At 32.8% G+C, this 25,033-nt stretch overlaps 1 protein-coding gene and 1 long non-coding RNA gene across 18 annotated transcripts in view; one reads left to right on the forward strand and one right to left on the reverse strand.

Moving 5' to 3' along the window:
• Nucleotides 1–23,938, reverse strand: part of LOC125678098 (40S ribosomal protein S19-like) — a 193,108-nt gene extending 169,170 nt beyond the window's left edge. Inside the window, exon 1 of the mRNA XM_048916231.2 lies at nt 23,934–23,938. The gene's annotated coding sequence lies outside the window, so the exon portion shown is untranslated. The remainder of the gene's footprint in view (nt 1–23,933) is intronic.
• Nucleotides 1–25,033, forward strand: part of LOC125678101 (uncharacterized) — a 168,752-nt gene that overhangs the window by 61,774 nt on the left and 81,945 nt on the right. For 10 of the 17 annotated variants that reach the window (XR_008800509.1, XR_008800514.1, XR_008800503.1 and 7 more), the window contains exon 1: nt 7,901–17,397. This is a non-coding gene — a long non-coding RNA (uncharacterized LOC125678101). Of the gene's footprint in view, nt 1–7,900; nt 17,398–18,362; nt 18,443–25,033 lie in introns of those variants that run through there. The other 7 variants (XR_008800513.1, XR_008800518.1, XR_008800512.1 and 4 more) reach the window with 2 other exon arrangements.

The raw sequence follows: 25,033 nt of genomic DNA on the forward strand, positions 1-25,033 counted from the left end.
ATTACCAGACGTCATGCAACCACCCGAATTGCATGGATACACAAATTTAGTAAGTTTATGAGTATTTGATAATAAAATAGCTGAAGTAAAAATCAATAATCACCATCTCTCTGTGATAAAAGTATCACTCGTGTAGCAGAGGAAATAAATGATAATTTCATATTCAATTTTATAACCTAATTCAAACAAATTATTCTTAAAATGGTCAATTTGATGCATACCAACGGCTGATATAAACAAAATTGACGCTTTCAGAACTTTTATCCTATTTACATAGCCAGTCTATACTGTAAGTATACATCTTGTACCCACCAAAGCGTTCAACAGAATACTGAACGTACCTCCATCACAAAAGAGCTGATATTTCGGAAATTGCGTATTTAACGGGTTTTCCCCCATTGAAGAGCAAGTATGCGTTAAGGGTAGATGACTTTTCCCTTCCTGAAAACACAGACAACCGTACATTAAACACTGTTCAAAGCATAGAATGGACGCTAAATTCCGGTTCTGTGAGGAATGCATCAAGTGCAAGTACCCTAAAGGACACGGAATCCCCCGTACTTACAATACTCGCTCCTTCCTAAGGTTGGGCAATCAGGGGCACACGTTGTACGTTAATCAGGGACACATGTAGTACATTAATCAGGGACACAGGTAGTACGTTAATCAGGGGCACAGGTAGTACGTTAATCAGGGGCACAGGTAGTACAGTAATCAGGGGCACAGGTAGTACAGTAATCAGGGACACATGTAGTACAGTAATCAGGGACACAGGTAGTACAGTAATCAGGGACACAGGTAGTACGTTAATCAGGGACACACGTTGTATGTGAATCTGAAACTGTCCTGCGATGAGAAAGGTATTGGACAGATATCAAAAGAAATGAATTAAACTTCATGATAAATAACAAATTGGAAGCACACCAATGTGCTCTTCTCATACGCGTAGACAAATTCAGATGATAAAGAAGAACGCGGTTTAAGAATGTGTATATACACATAATGCAAGTATTAAGTTACAGATTTCAAAGGAAATATATATTTGCAAACATGCAACTTCGGCAGTGACCCACGTCACCTACCTTCAGCAGTGGGGCTTTTCTTGGAAGGAATATACTTCTTGTGATTTTAATCAAGTTGAAAATGAATTCATTTTCAGATAGATTGTGGCTAATAAAAAGTATGAAAATTTTCATTTCCTTAAGTTAAGTGCATCATTTATTACATATTTCAGTATATAAGGTTAACATGGGGAAAATATATTCTACCTTATGAATGCAGACTGTATAGCCGATTTTAGCTAACAATTACTTTCCAATAGATTCTTGATACATTTTTTTTTAATACAACACCAAGCAATGCGTGAATTTTATATATATCGCATTTATTTGTCCCATGTCTCTTCAAACAGGATGTCATATACATTTATACTTTTAATTTGTGTCATAATACCTGTGTGTGTTATACATTTATCCTCTGACTGTGAATGGGCTAGTTCATCCGAGGGCTTGCTCGAGGGGAATGATCAAATCTAATGATGGGGGGGGGGGGGGGTTGGGGGGTTGGGGGGGGGGGTTACAGGGCCAACTTTCAATTTCAAGTAACATTTGATTGATAAACAAAAGCTAAAATTTCATTAGATATTTAAGGTTGGTATCTGCTAGTAACAAATGAATTATTCGGTATAGATGAATCACCATCCAATCAAATTACAGGGAATCAAATTTGGCGTCAAATTTTCCAAGAGGTGAATAGTGCATTTCATTACCCCGGGGGTATAGCTTTGTTGAACGTGAAAGTCTTCTGACTATGAAAATAGTTATTTTATCTCGTAAATTTTATGTAGAAAACATTTTAACAGAAATATGATAAATTATTATATAACTCATGTAAAAGTTGTTTTTAAAAAAGATCTGTCTGATTGGTTAATTCGGTCAAGTGCGTGGAAAGAATTTCAAAGTTTTAATTTTGTGACTTTGCAGACACTATATTAAATCCATTTAAATTGTATGGGGTCCGATCTTTGACACCATAAACGTAGGCAAATGAAGTATCATTTTTCCTTGGAATAAAAACTGTCTTCTAGTAGCATTGTGACGTCAAAAGACAATTGTTAAGAGACTCGAACAAAGTATACATGAAGTCCAGAATTTTTTTGCAAATGGAAACATTTTAAAAATATTTACATTTACAGTTTTCTTTACTAATTGTAAAGATAACCATTCCTCATGAATGCGTTGCAGTTGTAAATAATGCGCGGATGAATACAAATAAATATATCACGTCTATTTTAACGGCTGGCAATTTCGACAGAAATGAAAGTAGAATGTAAATATAAGGAATGAACTTCGGGTATGAACCGTACGTGACGCTTCACGCACCGGCATACTTCACAAAGCGCGTCGACTGGCGCTTCATACAAAGTACGCCGGTGTGAAGTGTTGCAGTTCATTTCCTCATGTAGTTTTTTTTAAATGAAATGTATTTTTTAAATAGATGTCCATTCGGTATAATGAACAAATCAATGCACGATAGTGTAGGGCATAGGGAGTTTTTATTCATCCGCGGAAAAGCACAACCCCACGGGCGAATATGATTTTTTTTAAAGTTCTTCAAGCAATAGATATACACGTATAATGCTCATCTGACTCGTTAATTAACAGATTCATTCATCCATCCATATAACGTTATCCTATGGCCAAACTATTCAAAGAAAGCGATTTCTGGACACGTTTCCTATCAACAAACTCTATATGCAAGTTAAAATATGTTCTGTGTAGAATTGTTTTCGGACTAAAATTACTTCTGCAACGAACATCTGTAAATTGTTTTATTTCCACGCAATAGAATTCAAAAAGGTTTGTCTTACGCGTACTAAACTTATAGGCGAGTACCGACTTTACCACCCAGCATACTCACATTTCTAACTGATTTTCTTAGAATTTATGAAAGATATTAGGGCACCGAAAAACGATGTGAACGCTATTTCCGACTGCATAAATCACAAGGTCGTTAAAGATGGTACTGTTGGGGAAATCCCTCTAACAGTCAAAGATATAGGCTGTGTTCACGCTACAGACGGACTAACAAACAATATATACCTAATCTCTGTACAGTCATGGGGTATAAAGTGTGTATATTAAATTTTAGAAAAAAAGAAAAGAAAGAAAAGAAAAGAATATGCAAGATTAATTGATATTGTTTGTCAGTATGACAAGGTCATGTTAGGTAAATGTATGTATCTAAATTTATATCCACACTTTTGCCCAGAGAAGAAAAAACAATCCTGGTGACTCGCAGTTTGTTTTTGTTGTACATGTGAAAGGATAAGTAGAATAACATTGTGTGAATTTGTCATTTATCAAACTAACAAATGACTACAAACTAATATTGCATATTACATAATCTTTTATAACAATTAATTGGATGGGCTTAAATCAGAAAATTGACTATTAACTACAAATTGTCTAGTTAGAGATTAAAACAGTTAAGTGCATTTGCTTGACCCCTGTGGTGTTTGGAGGTACATGTAACTATATATTGTAGAAAGGGTGGACTAAATGTCGATTATCAATAATACACGTATCGATTTCGTAAGGAGGTAACAATAGTTATTCAGAAGTGAGAAATATTATTATCAACAATATATGTCGAATTCCTATGGAAGTAACGATGTTTCGGAAGGGGGGGGGGGAGACTAAATTATAATTATCGAGATCTTAAAGAGGGGGCAGTGATTTTGGAGGTATTGATTTCTTAATTTCTTAATTATAATTTCTTTTTCGGACGTGGTGACAAAATCATAATTATCATCGATATAGATGTATCCATATTATATGGAACTTTAAGTATATAGCTTTATTGAGGAAATAAATGACGAGAGCATTTAAACCAAAGCAATTATCTTACAACAAGACTGCGCACTTAAACCTTATTTATACCCCCATTCATAGGACACGATTTGCATACGTAAGTCTTTTTTGCATATGTGTAAATTTACTTAGGTGTGCAATTCTTATTGTGTGAACTGATTTACTTATATATACAAAACCTGCACAGCCAGGTTTTGCACCTAGTCAAGGGTAGGTGCAAATTAAGTTTTGCTCATGTTTTTTCGTCGTATGAGTACACTTGGATATTACATCGCTATTTGTATGCACTGGTGGCTAAAACATATAAGACTCGGATTTGTCAACATCGAATTAAACGTTGTCTATGGTAGATAAAGTAGGTCCCTATAAGCTGAGTTTTAAAAATATCTAACAGAGGGGCGCATGTGACGTCACTGTACCACGTGACTACCTAACTAATTAACGAGACGGCTTAATTAAATTTAAATCCGTATTGTGGCTAATTATCTCAATATTTCGGCAAACTAACTTTTAGAATTAATTAATATAAGCACAAGGAAGGCAAAATGCATATTTTTGTATACTTTGGAAATATGCGATGTGTCCTTTAAGATAAGATAGAATTTAACAAATCCGACAAATAAAAACACAATGCAATGAATATGACGACAGTGCTTCGATTTGACAGTATACATAATAGAAAAAAATCATAATTGCCAGGTTCTAAAAAGTACCTTTTCGGAGTGAGGTCTAATAATAATTATAATGTATTAATTACAATCTGCGTCTTGTAAGGGGAAGTGTTGGTCAAAAGCTTCCGTTATATGTAATACCTATAGAAATCAAGAAGTGGCTTTGTTTTTAATGACGTGTGCATATGATACGGTGCTATTTTCAGAAACCAAGGTTTGCAAGACATAATAAATAGAATAAATGTGAACGTATACACAAATCACATTGATGCATAAAGAAAAGTTAGAAAATTAAAAAGGAAGTACTATTGAAAAAATAACAATGCTATGATTAATATTGTAGAAAATTTTAATGATCTTGGTGTTGCTTGGGAAAGTTAATGGTAAATTTAATTAAAACACAAAGTGTCCTAGCATCACAATGTACAAAGTTGTCTTTGATACGTAAGGGAAAAGGTTGTGTGTTTTAAGAACAGCACTGGTTCTGTGTAGTGTACCTCGAATTATTTGCAGGACGCACACACTACAACACTTGAACTGAAAATTACAGAGAATCTTGACATGCTGGTTAAAATTGAAACCGGCGGATAATTTTATTTTGAAAAGTATACTAGTATTCCAAGATGTATTCATGAGAGATGTGCAAAATTCACTCTGTCGGTTATAGGTAACTAAAAGATCTTATCTATTACTAGTATTTAAGATTTGGATTGGTATGGAATTGTTACAGCGATACCAAAAAAAAAAATTTTTTCAGTTAAAAATGAAACAAATACTAAAGATGTGTTTATACAAGAAATAGATAGTTTAATAATGGGCTTATTAAACTACAACTGTAGTTGATGAAATCAATACCAAATATATGAATGTATAATACGTTTGTAAGTAGTGTTAATCTTTGAATAAGAAGGTCGATATTATGATATTCTATGAAATGAAAGAACATGTAAATTATGTCCACGTGCAGAAATAGAGAATTTTGATTTGTCCTTTTTACCATGATTTAGGAAATTTTTACAAAAGAAATATTAGTGCAGAAAACCCCTTCACTTTCAAACTTTTTCAATTGTAATCAACTGAAAATGTCACCAAGCTGCATAGACTGAGAAACTATCGTTATAAGTACATGTATTCGAAACATGAAGACAAAATATACATAAAGGTTTGTTAATTAATAAATCAATTAATGCCTATGATGCAATATAGACAAACATGTCTTGTGTGATCTTTTCAAAATTGTTGGATATTTTTTATCTTTGATATTCAGTAACGTCCTTCTAACGTTGATCAGCTAATCCAGGGCCGTAACCACGAAGTCTGATCTCAGTTTCGCTTTCTGGCCATGTTTCGAGATTTTATAAAAGTGAGACCTTTCGTTGTAAGTGAGCACAGAGTGTTGTTTTCCTGCTTAATTTTATAGTAATCTTTAGAGCCTATCGGAGAATGAATGTTAATTTTATTAATTAGATTATCAGCAATATATGATATCACTGAAAAAAGTGAATAAAATTAATGAACTACAATTGGGACAGAATATGCCAAAAATTAATACGCACATTATATGAATTTGTTGGCACATCCCAAAGCAGTTATAGCCCATTGAATGAAATAAAATGACTATTCAATTTTTTGCATTATTACATTTCATGTATGCCAGAGAAAATTACTTTTTGTTTAATCCCAATTGGCGGCGCCCGCCACTTCTTATCTTTTTAGTATCATCTTACAGACAGCCCTCTACAGACTTCAAAACTACCTTTGTCACATGTGACTCTCACCAAAGAGTTTCGCCTTTGGTAAAAAAAATTCCCATGGTAAAAATATAAACTTCATAGATGAAAAATGAATTTTTTAATGGATTTGCTACAAAATCTTATGGGAAATTAAAACAAAAGAACCCCTATAGAAATTTTACAAATTCTAACAGAAAAGATCTTCTAAAAGGAAATTAAGATTTCCTGTAGGAGAAGTGAAATTTCATCCAACTCCCATAACACACCAAAAAAATCCTGTAGGAGTTATGAATTTTCCTACAGGAATTTTGTGTCTTGTAGAAATAAGATTTTCTATGGGGAACATCAAAAATTTTGTAGATTCTATAAACAAAAAAAAATTATTCAGGAATTAGAAAACCCTTGAAATTGGAGAATCCTAAGAGATTTTGATTTCATAAACGTGAATGCTGTGATTGGTGGTCTGTCTCCTTGGTCTGTGAATTTTCTGTAGAATGAATGAAAGGCTGGTCGAATTACAATGTATTGATATATACTGGATAGTATACACACCACACACTACATACGTTTTATATGTACCATGTTTGTTCTTCCCGTGCCTTACACGTGCACACTATCATATTGCTATATAATCTCCTCCTCTCCCTCTCTCGAGTCATGTTCATTAAGAATTTTGTCTATTTTTAGATCTAAATGGGAAAAAAGGAGAAAACAACACTAGTTTATAAAAATGTAGAGCCTAAACTGTGGAGGTTTTGTGTTTTAAACTAGTGGTACAACCGTACCGCCATATCGCCGATAGGCCGAGATTCGTAGGAAGTTTTATATATGTTAGAGATGTTGAACATTTTCCAAGATCTATAAGCATTTTCTGGTCCGTTTGAACTACCTTTGAACCTTTAGAAATGATGTCTGTACACATGCATTTAAAAACCCAAAATCTGCCGAACAGGCGTATTCATTTCGTATCATATCGGAGTCGTACGAAATAGTAAGTCATTCACTCCAACCTTAAGTTACTTGTATATAAAATGGTGAGAAATCATATATAATATTTACATACAATATATCTATTTTAGGAAAATCAACGTTATACTGTCAGTAGGCACAAAGTAAAGCTTAACTTTACTTTTGAAATTATCATTTCGTTTAAATTTTAAACATTTGAACTTTGAAAATTCGATGGATTTGAAAACAAGTTATTAGATATGATTGGGGTATATATTATCTGTGACAGCCTACACGGTTTTCACCACACAATACACCATAACAAATAATACAACACAAAACTTTAATGGTACGCATTTGCTACACCTCCAGTTTACACATTTTACTTTGCCTTTCGTATTTTTAATTGGGTACCATCTTATAGTCTAGAAATCATTATAATTTTTTAATTTAGTTTTCAGTAACAGACACAAATGTTCAAAATCTGATTATCTTTATTGCTAAACTTTTGTATGATATATACTATAGCTATTGACCTGCATATGTATACGCTGTTTGTTCATTAATTCATCAAATGAATTTCATACATTTATAGATGTATTTCCTTTTTAAAAACATTTACTAATATCTGTAATATTTGAAAGTTGAGGATTAATTTGGAACACTCTTTGATTTTAGTTTTCCCCTCTTCTAATGCCCCTGGTTTCGTTTTCGTTCCCACCTCTTTCACAGAAATTCAACAGGAATTATTTTACCTCACCTTGCATACATTTGTTTGGAATTCAACGAAATCAATTTTAATCATATTCTAAAAATATGGGCCTATTTCTTTTTTATTATTAGACTTTACTCAACAATCGAGGATTATTATTTTATTCTAGACCTAGGGTGCCTTTTAATTTTTATTTATTTATTTTGGTAGCAGTTGTTTAAGTAGTTTTGCAAAATATGTTCAAATTCAATTCAAATTTGAATATTTATTTTTATTTGAGGAAAGACTCGCCCATCACCCATACTGAGTAAAGACACGAATTTTGCACAATATGGTATAGTTACAGGTTCCGATTTATATATGGGTACGATAGACTTGGCCTCAAGACCATAATCTGAAAATACACTTACGTCTAAATTTCAAATCCAGCTAACTTTTGAAATAATTTTCAAAAACAAATAAACTTTTCAGTAAAAGTTTGTATTTGTTTGTTTTTTTTAAATAAACCAGCAGTTTTTTTTAACATATGAAAAAGATAAATCTTTAAGGTATAACGGAATTAAAATTTGGACTATTCTCAGTTTATGATCTTGAGGCCAGATGTATACATTGAATGTTTAATTTCAATATGCAAAGACTTTTGTACTGTCTTTGGGGGGGGGGGGGGGGGGGTCAGAAAACACAAAAATAAAAAAGGGGAAAATAATCCCACTCCAACCGGAATGTTTGACTTTGGTTTATAACGCAGGGTATTTATGTTTACAATGTATTTAACGTTATTTCTGGGGAGTTTCTTCATCTCTGTGTGCACTAAAAAAAATTTTTAGTATGATTTACCAGAATTAAGAAAGCAAGTTTTCGTTTAGATCTATTCATGAATCATTCTCGATTTCAGTACTGGGGATGGGGGTAGAAAGAATGAAATATTTACATGTAGCAATCAGCAATATTTCATTGATGAAATAGCCCAACAAATAACGGTTACATTGACTAATGAATTTGATTCATTTGTTGATTACTGTTAGATGAATTAATTCAAAATGAAATGTTGATAATTCTTCTCAGGAAAATCAGCTGTGAATTTTCCTGTCTAAATAACCCAATATAAATAGTTTGTCATAAAGGTCAACAATGGGTTTTTTCTTTCTTTTCAAAAACACTATACCATGACTTGAGTAGGGCTCTTTAGCTTTCTTCCATCTATTTATCGATTTTGGTATACCCAGTAAAAAATTAATCAATTTATAGATTTTCCCCCACAACATTCAAAGAGGCATAATCCGTACAGTCTTACTAGACCGCCTTTCCCTTTCTGAATTAGTTGATATATATAAAACAAAAACTATAGGAAATATTAATACATACAGAAGTGTATGGATTAGCGAAATCTCACAGGAAATAAAACAATATATAAAACAATATATACAAAGTGTATGGATTAGTTAAAATATTGTGAGAAATGAAAGTATTTTTACGGTAAGAAATACAAATGTATATATGTATATATTCAACATCCAAAATTTTTACTAATTAGCCAAAATACTATGGGATATTAAACTGAATTTTAACATAACTTGCAATATGAATTAAACAGGCGATAACTATGCTAACAAGGGAGAGAGCGATTTCCTACATAACACAGAGTAGTGAGGTTGACGCTGCTTAACCCGCTTCACTTAGCTTCTGTAACATGCTTCATTAACAATTATTCAACTATTTATGTTTGAATAATAAATCTTGAATCAGGATTAACGCTCTCATTTAAGAAATCCAATCGAACTTAATAAGTCATTCTAGTTCACTGCTCCCACAATGTTTGTGTGGATGTGTATGATCGTGGTAACATATACGGACTTTATATTTTTAATATTTACCACTCAGATGAGAATTTAACACCGGTATACTGACCGACTGTGTGAAATTTGAAGTTGAAAGTATGCAATCAGAAGAGGGCTAACACTGAACTTAATAAACGAATTTTTAATTTTCAAAATGATAAACGTGATCCAAAGGAAACTTAATATGGCGTCACAGGAATTTTTTTTTTTTCGTGGATTTGTAACACTATGTATAATACGTCTAGATACGCATGAAAACCTGGGGAAAAACTTTTAATTTTCAAAGTACGCATTGGCTGATAAATTGTATATGCGGTAGATAAACTTTATTCCACAGTCTTCCCTTTTATAAACTTTATAGATAATTATACAACAGATAAAGATTAGATATCACCAATGAGAAGAAAATGAATATATGCTACTTAAGTATTTCAACTGAAGGGTTTTTATCTAAACTGATAATTTGAATAATGTTTCTATAGTATTAGGTCTAATTGAAATATGTATGAGTCCAGCTTGTTTGTAATGAATAAACTGCATCTTAGACGATTGTATGAGGAATGCGATTTAATTGTTTTCTTTATAATTTAGACGCTGTTGAGAACTGTGGTTGTTTGTTTGTTTTATTTATAACACATATAAAACAGATTTTTTAAATATTTTATATAACATATATTCAGGAATTTTTGTAGAGGTAGGTCATATTTTACATATATTTTTTATAAAAATTGTAAGGTTACAAGTTCTTTGGGAGCCATTAGTTTTTTAGAATTTGTTTCTTTTTTTTTTTTTTTTTTAGCATGTATTCATATATACAATAAAATGTGTCCCTATCAAATCCAACGGTACATGTATTTGTCAATTCATTCCCCCAAAATTACTTCATATAAAACCAGATAAATCCAGCTCCGTTGACTTGTAAATACGTTCCAATTCATATCAGGAAATAATACTTCATAGAAACGTAAATAATAGAAAGGCAACAGAAATTTCTCTACCGGGGAAATATAATTATAATAATTTTGATGTCCGTTTAAGTTTTACTCTTTGGACAAACATGATTTCATACCAATACATGTAATTCTACAGAGAAAAACCCCGCATGTCCAGCACATCTAGAAGTAATTCTACAAAGAAAAACCGCGCGTGTCCAGTGCATTTAGGTCAGTATTTTGATGGACAGTCCTTACTATATACTCATTTTTAAATGCTTTCTTAAGAAATAAAATGTGTAATACAAATTTTGAAATGATCACAAATAAAGTTAGAATAAATAGGGCGTCGACCGCGGCCAAATTGAAATTCAAAAAGAATTTTTTTTTTTTTTTTACATACACTGTCACTATGAAACAAAATTAACAAAATGTTAGCACTCTCTCTTTTAGATAAAAAAAAAACACAAATGGGTTTTCTTTTTTTTTTCTCTACCTTTTTTCTTTTTTTATTGTTTTATTTTATTATATTTTTTAATTTTACTTTGATTTTGTTGGTTTGTTATTTATGTAGTTTTTTTTTAAATTATCATTTCTGTTTTGGGTGGGTTCTTTGGTTTTGTTTTGTTTTGTTTTTTTGGTATCTTTTTTTTAAATGTTCCTCGGATTTTTGTTCTCTCTCTATTCACTATCTTGACTTGTACATGTCACCAGTTCGACAGAGACTACATATACCTGTACACTGTATGTTATAGGGAATAATATCCATGTACACGTCCCAGACTTCTGCCAGTCTAGACAAGAAATTCCAACGTTATCAAAAGTATATCAATCATTAAGTTACATACTAGAGAGAAAGAAAGAGAGAAAGAAAGGGAGAGAGAGAAGTCCACAAAACCCCTGTTCAGTCTACTCTGTGCATGTAGCTGGAGGTATCTATTGTGTCACCCATGAGATTTAAGCGAATACTTGCCAATCGAAACGTATATATTTTTATAACTTCTGTGTTGAAATTTTATAATTTGTTTAGCTTTCGATTTGCCACTGCTCCATAAATAAAATTTTCAAAAATTAAATGACACATCGGTGATATTTTTGAAAATGATTATGAATTTCACCACAAACAGAATATTGTTTATAGTGAAATATATATCGTATTCAGAATGAGTTATTCACAGATTTAAATTAATTTGTATTCAAAATGAGATTTTCATAAACAGAATTATACACAAGGTGAGATATTCACAGATAGAAATAAATCCGTATTCAACATGATTCTATTTCATACCTTCTTATTCACATCAAACAAGCCAAGTATTTTCATGTATTTGAAAATTATAGTTAGAAGAACACACACAAACACACACACACACACACACACACACACACATAAAGGTACATGTATATTGATTAAACATGTTTTAGGTGAAACAGTCTTTAAATAAGTACCCAACACTAAAACTGTACAGACTGTATAGCTCAGTATTGTTGTACAAACTCTGAATCTCACTAAAGTTGTTCAGAGTGTACTTCACCAATAATTGTACAAACTCTTTCCTTTACTACTACCGTACAAACTCTGTACTTCATTAAAATTGTACAAACTATGTACTTCATTAAAATTGTACAAACTATGTACTTCATTAGAATTGTACAAACTATGTACTTCATTAGAATTGTACAAACTCTGTACTCTTGTACAAACTATGTACTTCACTGCATGGTACTGTACAGACTCTGCACTTCAATAACAATTTGGCAAACTGTACTTCAATGTTTAACACTGTACAAACTCTATTATTGGAGAAACTCTATATTTTGATAATTATGCATACAAACTCTGAATTTCACTGATATCGTACAAACTCTGAATACTTCACGAATTATTAGTTAATATAAATGCAGAAATAGAACAAGAGTTGTTCAGTGATTAAAAAATATGCATATTCAAATCTTTTATATAGTATTTTTTCACTGTTGAGAAAAGCGGACAGAACTGTGGTGCTTTTGGGGTGCTTGTACAGCCTCCTTGAATGGGATTTGCGGTTTTTATTCCTAATTGACTCATTTGCTTATCTTCAGATGTGCCACTAGAGGCTCGTTAATATTGTAAAATTACCGATGCATTTGAATGCATTTTATTAGATGCTAAGTTTGTGGGTAGGATCAAATCTATTAGAGAATTTGAGGTTGACCGCATCTTAAGAACTTTGGTTATAGGTAAAGCTTAAAATCCTCTGATAAAGACAGTAACCGTGAAAAAAAGATGTTCAAACTCAGCGGAAATGAAAAGCAAGATGGCAATGTATGGAGAAAGAGTGTAATAGGCGCTGTCTAACTTTTTCCTTAGGCCTCTGAATTAAATATTGTTTCATAAGTATAAAATATTACTTTATTGAAAATGTTGTGATATTTTTTTTTCCTTCAACTTCTTCTTCACTTTTTTTTTTTTTTTTTTTTATCGCTGAGTAAGGTACCAGACAACCAACCAAAAAGCGATGAAATCTTGCAATGGACTGTGCTTTTGGAGGGAAATCAAGTCACATAATGGCGCGCAACAGAGGAATAATGTGTTTATATATAAACATGGATCTAGGGCATTAAATCGTCGGCGCGACGTTCTGTGGAGTGCAGTTAAACCTGTGTTGTATCTACCAGACATATCTGGAGCGGGTCATTGCCCCGCGTGCTTCTATATTTATATATTTCATTATATAATAAACACAAACCAGACACGGCATACAAAGTATGAATGCGTTGTTTTCTTATTTTTAAAAAGCATACATGTGTCCATTACTGAATTCAGAGAAAATATTCAAATTATTTGTTATCTATATCAAATATGACTTTTAAGATTTTAAAATAATGGCTCATTTACGTTTGATGATACCAGTTTGAACATAATCTGATCAATGAAATTGGGTTACAAATTCAGAAAACTTCGGAAAACCTTCCATATATGGATAATGTAGTACAATGAAATGCATGTTAATGATCCGAGATATTAAAATGTAATGAATTCAATGCGTGAAAGAGGTATAACTCTTTTAGGCTTGCCGCACATGAGACTGAGGGCATGATGCCCGTGAAAAGAGAAAGATTGAGAGAGAGAGAGAGAGAGAGAGAGAGAGAGAGAGAGAGAGAGAGAGAGAGAGAGAGAGAGAGTTGTGATTACAGAATAAAACTCTTTGTTACGGGAGGTTTTGTTTTGTCACTCTCTCTTTTTCCCCACTCAATTTTCCTGACATCGACGCATAAATGAACATATCATTTAAGAAAATTCAGAAACTTAAACAAGGGATTCTATTTTACACATTTACATTACTTATATAGAGTACCGCCTTCTGTACCCTTTGTTTTTCATCCTACAACTACACGATAAAGCTTAATAGTTATACAGATTATATCAAATAAAATATTTTCAAACAGATGGAAATTATTGAGGGTTTTTTCTTTGATAATCTTTGTTCTAGAAATGATCAATCACAACTTGTCTTTTTCTAGTACTACTAACTGATAATGTCAAAATGTGAATCGTGTATAATAAAAAACGAGTCTATTTATTCATTCATGTACAGCTATTTATATTTTATCCAGGTATTCTATTTACTCCATACATAATGATTTAAGACGAATAACTAATTTATTGTTTTCTATGCAAACACAAGAATTCAAAAACAAAAACAAAATTAAAGACCTTTAGAATTACCTATTCCTTTTCTTGCAGTTTATTCTATTTCGTGTTTTTAAGTCTTAAAATGAAACACATTTAAAAAAAAAATTAGCATAATAATCATGAATAGATAAATAACCAAACTTTGGTATACTCGTCTATGTTAGAGGTGAAGTGAACACGAAGAAATAAATTCTAGATGTTACAATAAGTATTTGAGGGTGGGGGAACAAGACAAAATGACAAAAAAAAATCTATACATTCCCTCCACATAGATAGGTATAATTAGATAAACTTATTTTCTTAGAATTAAAAGAGTTTTGTCATGATTATTAATCCCCTTTATAGGTACGAAATGTTAACTATTAAATCAGTAAGGGACAGAAATATTTCAAAATTATACATCATAATTCATGTAGCAACGTCTAGATAATCCACTCTTTGTTATCAATGAGGGGATATTTAAGGTATTTGTTTCAAAGTGCCTACTTTCATTTCAGTTAGTGTTTATACATGTGCCGGTATTAATTAATTCATAAATGAAATTTTTAAAAAAAAATCCTAACAGATGATCGAAGAAAGTGTGCTGTTGCATAGTTTTTAATACAGTGATAATTATTTTTTATTTTTTTTTAAATTTATATTTTTTAGCAAAATAAGAGGAAAAAATCATATGGAAAACGTTTTCCTTTCATATTACTTATTGTACCTTTCAACTCTAGCTTAATTTTTTTTTTTTTTTTTTTTTTTATAACTGTTTGTTTTATTTGATTTGTGGGTTTGAATTTGAAAAATGGAACATACTTTGCTATAAGTATTCTTGGAAGAAATTTCTATTTGAAAGTGTACTTAAAAAAAAACACGCTGTTAAAATATTACTGTTAGAGTGTGAGATTATTGTAATTCCAATAACACGAGTATTGTACATATTGTGTCTGTCCTGTTTTATGGGACTTTGGGAGAAAGTGTTCTAAATTTCAAAAACGAGTTCTTTTTTAAATTCAGTTACAATAAAATGTGCTAAAACCAATCAAGTTTTAAGGAGTATGCCAAATATTTTCAATGCAAAATTCAAAAAATATGATATATATGCATATTGTGCAAATATTGTGATTTATACCAGTTAAATAATTTGATAGAGATATCTACAAAACCTTTTCCCACATAAAATATCGCAACACCCCCCTTCTTTGTAATTTTTTACCCTGTTTGAATAATTCCAGAATTCTAAATTTTAAAAAACCCACATTGTTTACAAGACAAAGAGGGACAGTAACAATTAATCCATTTAGGGGATCGATTGGAACCCTTTACAATTTTGAAGACATAGAAATTATATATATTGTAAGCATTGAAATGAGTCACTTTATTTTATTTCACTAAAACTTAGAAAACAATTTCAAAAAGAAAAAACCTTCTTCTTTTCCCTTCTTATCATTTCACCTTAATGGAAATCCCAGACAGGGCGGGTCCCAAGAGCAAAGGTTCCCAACAAATAAAATGGCAAATGTTTAGTCGGTTGCTAATGGATACGAAATCTATGCCAAAGGTTTGTATTACTTGTGTATATTCTCTCAACTATTTGACTATAGATAAAAAAAAACAAAAAAAAAAAAACCATCATTCATATGATTTTATTTTTGCCAATTCGTTAGTTCATTTAGATTATCAATTATGTTGACAACGTTTTGGTGTTCATTACCTTTGTCAATAAACTATATAGTAGTCGATGTAAACATCATCATGATATTGATTGCCCTAGAATTTAAAAAATAATAATGAGCATATACATACATTTCATCCTGTTGAGTTCAAGTTCAGATTCATACTTGAATTTGTTTTAATTACTATGTCAAATTGCATGGAATGATTTTTAGGATACTGAAAAAAAAAATATATTATACAATTGAAAATTCTAAGACACTGTGCACTATATGTAATAAAAACAATATTCCTGATGGTTTCAGAATGTAAAAGAAAGTCTTGTATTTTCTGTTAAACGGGTGGTGTTTTTTTTTTTATATAAAGCAACTATTGGAAAAACTGTCCATGGCCAAATATGTACTATTATAGTTCCATTTTGTTTGACAAGCCTCGTGTTCTTTAAATGGACCATTGCTTCGTTTTAAGTCTCTTAAAACTAAACGATAGGGGAAACAATTGAAGTTGAATTATATAAACCAGTGCTGTTGCTCAGATTTTTGTTTTTTGTTTTTGAAAATTCAAATAGGTGGTATTACGGAGTTTAAGTGTAAGTAACGATGCAATTTAGATGATTATAGTTTAGAGATGTTTATTGTGCTTTAATTCAGCGATTTTCCTCATTTTTAAAATAAATAGAAAAGTGAATGCTACATGCATATATACACACACAAGACTGATTTTTTTTACCCTGTCAATAACGGGCAACAGTGTTCAACAATGTCCGTTAAACAAAGCCTACTATTAAATTTTTTATATCGGAACTGATCGTACGATCGTTATTACAATTTTTTAATCACATTTATAAAACGTTTGTTGAATTGGTGGTACTAGTAGTTATCTCTTTCTTTTTAAAAAAAAAAAAAAAAAAAATCCAATGAAATATTTTTCTAGGAGTACGCCTATTTATTGCGCTAGTTTTAACCAATCATCTTATCGCTTACTTCTGTAAACCGTGCCTCTCTTTATGTCGTCAGCAGTTGCAGTAGGGAGAATTAGGAACTCGTCTGCCCTACTGAGGGAAGGTCAATCTATGGATTCTTGGCGTTTTGAATAATCATGCGAGTTATGTTTCGTGATTTTTTAAAAGTCTTATAAATTGTGTGGATATAGTATCATTAATTTTATGGATCCATCTGGTGGAGAAAAAAAAAACCTGTCCAAAACGTTCAAGGTTACACTCCCATCATTTCTTTGGTATGCTGAAGCTTGGCAGGCCATACCGCCCTCACCAATAGGGCATTTCAGGTCGACGTGCTAGAGCGGGTTAACACAGACTGATGTTCGCGGTGACCAGGTCATTTGAGATCACTTGAGGTGAGCAATCTTTCCAATCGTTTTCTTGCGAATTTTTTTTATGCAATACGTAGATCTTGGTCCGATTGAATTTGTTGATACAATTTCAACGAAATGCAACAACGATCAATATAAGCACTCCAACACTGGTGAATAATCACAGCGTAGCACTATAGCAGATGATATAACAAGCCATTTTAATTCTCAGAAAAAATCCTGAATTGGAAAAAAAGAACATCCAGTTTTCTATTGTTGGTAAATAAACTTCCTGGAATATTAGTAATTTGAAATCGATGGTATCGAAGTTGGTACATTTCCGTGCATGAAAAACTGCAGTGTGCATCAAACTCGATTTATAAACAAATTGCGTAATAGTTGTGTAAGTCGCCTATATGCACCGGCGCAGTGTGTATTCCTGCACCAGTGAACGCTAAACCTGCAGTAACATGCACTACTTGTACAAAATAGCAGTTGCACAAATACTGCATAACTATTAATAATCAGGTATAAAATTTTAAAGGGATTACGTAATTTGAGTAAGTTAGCGTGCAAAGAGACAAAAATACTCCCTGTCTTAGCATTTGTTTAAAATTGTAAATGCATGCAAATATTTGTAATCATACATGTATTTATGACACTTTCCCGCCCATTCCGTCGTACTGGAATATACATTGAAATGGGGACTATTTCGCGGAAGTTTTCAGATGGAGTGTCGAAATCATAAAATATGAAATCTGCTTTTAAAAGGTATATATATATATTTTTTTTTTTTTTTAAAGTACAATTGGAAGGGAATATGAATTAATTCCGTGGTGTACATGGTTACGTAGCGTACAGTAAAATAACCCGTTTCTCGGCCTCCTTATGGTCCACAGGTAACGATAGAACCTTAAACTTTTTACCTAGGTTTATATAGCTATCGGGATATACAGGATTTGATTGTTAAAAAAATACTTTCAAGCTCCTTCTTTTCAACTTGAATCCAGAAAGACGTTATTGGCTGTCTGTGCTAATCAAATGCTCCAGGTGTGGAAAAAGAAACAAAGATGAAAACCATTATGCTAAGGTGAAGCTTATACATGGTCACCTGAGCTGAAAGTTTTTCTAATCGTAGAATTTATCCAACATTTGTCGGATGTCTTTGGTCAATATGACCTTCTGTAATAATCTTCACACATTTCTGAGTTCTCAAAAACCACTGAAACAAGTTCAAACAACAACTTGGTGCAAAGCATCCTTGGGTAAAAGGGATTCAAGTTTCTTCAAATGAAGAACCACACCTTCCTTAGAGAATGAAGAAATTGTAAAATTAGGGTGTGGAATTAAAAAATCTTATTAAGAACCACAGGACCTCAAAAGCCAACACTTTTATGAAAATTCAAGTCTGAGCCAATAATGGGGGTGCAATAGGGTTTAAAGATACAGAAAAGTCTTCATTTTCAATCTTCTGGGGTACTCTTAGAGAGAAAAAGTCTCTTATTGGGGGTTATTTAGTTAAGATTCATGACCCTTAGATTAAGGTGGGGCTACAGTACTGAGTAGGAGTTTAATTTGCATGGAAATGTGGCACAATTCTTCAAATATCTTCTAATGAAAAACCATAAGGGCATATTTTGTCATATGAGAATGCAGAATTTTCATCAACAGTATAGATTTATTAGTTTATTTAAACCACATTGCCCATAATCAGGGCGTGGTTACCATTAAAAAGGGTTTGTACCTTTACATAAAAATAAGCAGGAAGAACCACAAGCCCAGAGTACAAATTTAATATACAAGCAATCTTGACTATGACCCATGGGGCTTGGGTGGGGTCTACTAATTAAGGTCCAAAGTTTAGTATTATACTATAGCTCATGTTACATTAAAAAAAATTCTCAAGTAATACCTCTAAAAAGATGTAACATTGTGGTGAGAGATTGAACTGACCTTCAAAGAAGTTAATTATCATCAAAATTAATAAAATTGAAGGATAGTCCATGTTGATCGTAATGAACTGAACTGTGTTTTATTGCATGCTTATCAGGATTCAGAATTAACCTTTTCAAGCACTAGTCTGTACAGACAGTGAGACAAGTGACTATTAAAGTTCAATAGTCCGCAAAGCATTTCAGTAGTCGGTCCACTATGTCATATAAAATGATAATAAATTAATTTTTATTCAATGGTATTCAATAAAACCATTTGAACAATATTTACAGATGCAAACAATTCAGTTTCTGACACCCACAGTAGAAAAGGACAGCCATACTTTATTTTGTTTTCTTCAGAAGCATTCTTTTATAAACCTCCACTGTCTGGAAGGTCAGCTTGTCATTGTCATGCAAAAGCTTAACCATGCAGGTATTCATACTATAGCTTCAAACATCTGTAGTGTAAATGTCATTGTCATGCAAAAGCTTAACCATGCAGGTATTCAACCATAACTTCAAACATCCATTGTGTATCAGTAAGGGACCAGACCGGGATTTGAACCTAAGCCCCCTGAATCTCTGTTCTCAGTCAGGTGCTTTACCAACTGAGCTATCTCATAATCTGGCCTCCAGCCATCGATCCTGTCTGACCACCACATTCCTCCTGCCCATCCTATATATCTCTGCACCTTGGAAGATATCAACCCAGGATCTTAATCCCGTCCTGGCAGACATTTTTAACCTGTCAGTTCCAGGGGCTGGTTTATGATACCAAATGATAGGAAGGGAGAAAATCCGATGGAGCAGATCGTGATTCGAACCCAGGGCCCCTGAATCTCCAGTCAGGTGCTCTACCAACTGAGCTATCTGGTCACTGGCAATCAAACTTGTCTGACCTCTACACATCAGAGACTTGGACAAATTTGCTGAACTCCTAACCAATTCAAGATGTCTGGATTTTCACTAGTCCGTGTGGACTAGTGCCATGGAGAGTTTACTAAGTAGTCCGACATGTTTTAAGCCCCCCCCCCCCCTCCCAAGATCGGGGGGGGGGGGGGGTATTGTTTTTGTCCTGTCTGTCATTCTGTCTGAAACTTTAACCTTGTTAATAGAGTTGGGTACTGCAGAAAATAAAGGTACCGTGGTATTTGCAAAATACCGCGGTACATACCACGGTATAATATCGCAGATTTAATCTTTCAATATTCTGATTCAATTTTAGTTGTGATTTATTGTATATAAAAAGCAGTTATTAGTTTATTGATTGTAAATTGCATTCAATTTATACAAATATAAATAATAAGGAAAATATCTTATTTAAATTTATTTTGAAGCCAGTTAACAGAACAAAAGTTTGATCCATTGATAAAAGTAAGCATATAGTACATACTATATAGCAGTGTCTCTTTATCATGACTAGAATCGTCTGTGACTAGACTACTGACTGGAACGACTATCAAAATAACTAATAGGGGGAAAACCTGTGGAATTTATTTGACACGATCTCAAAGTCTAGAAGTTCGTAGAGTTGCGAATGACGAAAACTTCTACATGTAGGATACGCCTGTCCACTTCTCTAAAGAGAATAACGAGAACATGTGCGCACGAACGTGTTCTTGTTCTTCAACCACAATTCCTACATTCTTGCACCTCAAGGTAGCCTAATAGGCGGGAATGGTATTTGATCCGCATAAACCAAACAACATAAAAAAACAATTTTTATAATCTACCTTATATATTAAAATGTTTACTTAATGAAATGTTTTCTATTATTTTTTTGTTTGTTTAATTTTGATTTGTTTTCGTATCATTAATAATCAAATTATCGCATTTTATACTTCATATGTTTTACCGATTGTGTAGTTAACAGACTTACCTTTCATTACATCACAACGAAGGAACGATGTAAATAAAGTGAGTCACTGCGTACACAAATTTCTTTAATTAATTGTTCTTAATATTTTTACTTTGTTTCAATTTTATATTTTTGTTAAGGGTTATCAGACTTGAATATACTGGTATTTCGCCTCGTGTACCGCGGTACATACCGGCACCAGAAAAATACCTGTACAACGTTAAACCAGTAATACCGCACACCTCTACTTGTCAGTAACTTTTTAACAGTAAATGCTAGAGCTTTGATATTTCACATGAGTATTCCTTGTGACAAGACCTTTCTGTTGCTACTAAACCTTCTGACCTTGGCATTTGACCTACTTTTAAAAAAATTGACATTGGTCATAACTTCTAAATGGTAAATATTAGCTTTCATATTGCAGATGAGCATTTCTTGTGCCAACAGTCAATGATATTAAGATTTGCAAACCACAAGCCATTCGGGCAACCGTTTTCAGGAAATCCACCTGCCCGAACTCAATTTCACTTGCCAGGGAAAAAAAGGTCTATCATCATTGGCCTTGCGCTTTGGTGCTTTGCAAGGGACTGCCCTGGCAAAATACTTCAAGACTGACATTGAATAATGAAAGTCGTTGAAAATGAAAGTAAATTATACGCATGCAAAATCTGAATAGTTTTCAAGACAAATCCGGAACAGACTGAGTGAAGATGCGTAATTAATGGGACAAATGACTTTGTTTGGGGCGAGTTATTCTAATTCTATGACTTGAGCATTCGCGTAATATTTATTTACTTCCGATTGTCAAATTAAAACTCCCGATGGGTAATTTTTTTTAAGAAGTCAGTCGGACTTGTTGCCAAGCGGGTTTTACAAGTCCGACAGGAAAATCACTGGCCTCGGGCGTTTGGACTACCACTAATTTCGCAGACTGTGCCAAGATCTTTCTACTAGTACAATATTTGTCCTTGTGACCTTGGCCATCTTTGGGATTAAAATTAAGTAGCCAAACGGGCTACCAACTTTCAAATTTCACCAGCCCAGAATGAGATTTACTAGCCCATATAACGAAGAACACATTTTGTCAGAAAAATTCACTTTATTGTTTATTATTATTCACTGCATGTACTGGAACTTGTGTTCTATTCCTTTTCCATGCTTGGGGAACGTGCAAAACATGCTTAGCTCATTGTCTAACTCCAACCGCGAACTGTTTTCCTTCCACGAAATTTGGAATTTTCTCTTTCTTGTTAGTTCACAGTTTTTATTGTATTCTCTCTTTCGTTTATTTGTGGGATCCTTTCAATAAATCCCCACATGATGCTTTTTGGATTTTCCTAATCGGGCTAATCTTCACCCATGTGCGACTTAACTAACAGGAAACATATCACGCAATGTAAATGTAGATACCCAAATCACTATTTGAAATTCCGTAACATTACTACGTAACACGCCTTATTTAAAAAAAATCTTATAGAGATTCGCCGATCTAATTTTTTATTATTTTATTTAAAAAGATAATAAACACAAACTGATTTCAATGAGAAACTGTGTTTATCACCGATATTACAACATTGGACATAGAGGAAATTCTGGTCACCAACCGGGTCAGTGCCTTACAAAATTTTCGTCGCCCGTACCAGTATTTAGTCGCCTCAGGCGACCCGTTAATTTTAATCCCTGTGCAACTGTATTGATACAGTAGATAGTCACAGTTTAGAATAATCAAGTGTAATGCTGTAAACCAACTTTTATTCGCATGCGAGAAAATTGCATGAGAACCTCATCATCACAAATATTTCTCATTGTGAACCAGTCCTTGAATGTCTGTCATAGGCTTGAAAAAGGCTCAATCGGGATAATTACTCGTCACGAACCAGTTTACCACAGGTGAATCACGAAATAGAGTAGCCACGATTAAAAGTTTGTTTACAGTACCAGTTTAATATGATATGGTTTATGATATTTAAAAAAAAAATTTTTTTAAATGAATGTAAATTTACTTCATTATCATAATACTTTCAAGATGCAAAATCCCTGTATTATAATGTGAAAATCCCACCACTTAATCTTTTTCACACCTTTGTTTTCCTGTTAGAAGAGATGTGAAGCACTTTAAAAATTTCCTGTTGTGTAAACAATGTGGCTTACAGAATCGGAAAACTCCTATGAGTTGTACTGTGCTCCATTGCACTGAGACGCAAAGCTAACTGTAAACCTTGACCTCTGTTAACTTGCATTTCTCATGTGTATTATCCATATATATATCTTAAAAGAAATAGAATAAACAGTACACAAAGTCAAAATTTTAACGCAAGCGCTTTCATTTTATAATCCTCAGGCGTTACATTTTAAAATAGTTTTGAAATGGCCTGACATCATAAAGGCGTCCTAACATTTCACGTACATAACGACGTCATAAACGAATGATGGGAAAAGGTTTTTTTAAGTATATTATGACGTCATAGATAATAACATGGTGGTGCAGAAGGTTTAAACAAATAATATTGAATGAAAAATATTTTTTTTAAATATCATAGAAAAATGATCATTAATCGAGAATCGATCAGTTTTCTATTCCCAATTACAAAACGATTATCGATTATGATTTTAGACCGATTCAGTGATCGCGAAATGTTGAAATGTTTTACAGGACATTCGGTCTGGTAAACACAGGAACATTACCGGACCGAATCACATTTTACCAGACCGAAAAAAAGTAGTAGTAATTTTATATTAAAACATGAAAGACTTTGAGCCTCCTGGTCATTGGATTTTCGTTTTAAAGGTTTACTGTGGACTGCATTACTGTTCCATTTTAATTGGAACATATTGGCGTTTTTGTATGTTTTTTTTTTTATAAATGGAACTGGAAGTCGAAACGTAGCAGCAATTTTTTTCTCTACCCACTGGTACCGGTACCCATTCAATTGGGAAAAATAGCGTCAAAATCGAACAAATTGGGAATTTTCTACCAATGTATAGGCAAATGATTTCAGCTAAAAGAAAAGAAAAAATACAACAAAACAAATTTTTATACGGTAATATTTGTTGTTGTGAAACAGCAAATGATTTCAGCTAAAAGAAAAGAATAAATACAACAAAACAAGAAATATTCATCTCTTTACAAACTTTTTTACGGTAATATTTGTTGTTGTTAAACATAAGGAATCATCGTACAAAACACACTGCCATGATCTGTACTTTCGATTTAATACCGAAAGGGAACATTTTAGTTAACTCGTACAACATTTCAGACTAAGAAAATTACGATTTCAGCGGTCTATTTTTCGGCAAGTAAATTGGGAACTTTTAGTCTCAAAATTGGGAAAAATCAACAGTTTTTGGCATTGGAAATGGTACCGTTTATCGGTACCAGTTATATAAGGGGGAAAATGCTGCGTAGTTTTCGATACTGTTGCTGGAAAGTCACCGGACATTCGGACCGAAAATATAACGAAGTTTACCGGACCGAGAGTCAAATTACCGGACATGTCCGTCGGTCCGACGACATTTCGCTTTCACTGCCGATTGCCCATCACTAGTATTTGGGTCAGGTCAAAAGCTTCTTGACAGAGTTGTGCCCCTTGGACAAAAAAATTTCCAAACAATTCAAGCATCCATGAACATTTTGAATTGAAATTTAGGAATGAGGTACATCCTGAAAATATGCAGGTCAAGTTCATATTTGGTTCCGTCATTTAAGTTCTGGAAGAGTTGAGTCACTTGGACGCAAACAAATTCAATTCAGTTTCTGTTAATTTATTCTGTCATATGGAACTCTTGAATTGAAATTTGAAATATAGATACATGTATATATCATGAGAATAATATACAGGTCAGGTTCTTACATGGGTCCAATTGGATGACTTGTGGCAGAGTTGTAGCA

The sequence above is a fragment of the Ostrea edulis genome, chromosome 2, assembly GCF_947568905.1.
Source record: "Ostrea edulis chromosome 2, xbOstEdul1.1, whole genome shotgun sequence".
Taxonomy (NCBI): domain Eukaryota; kingdom Metazoa; phylum Mollusca; class Bivalvia; order Ostreida; family Ostreidae; genus Ostrea; species Ostrea edulis.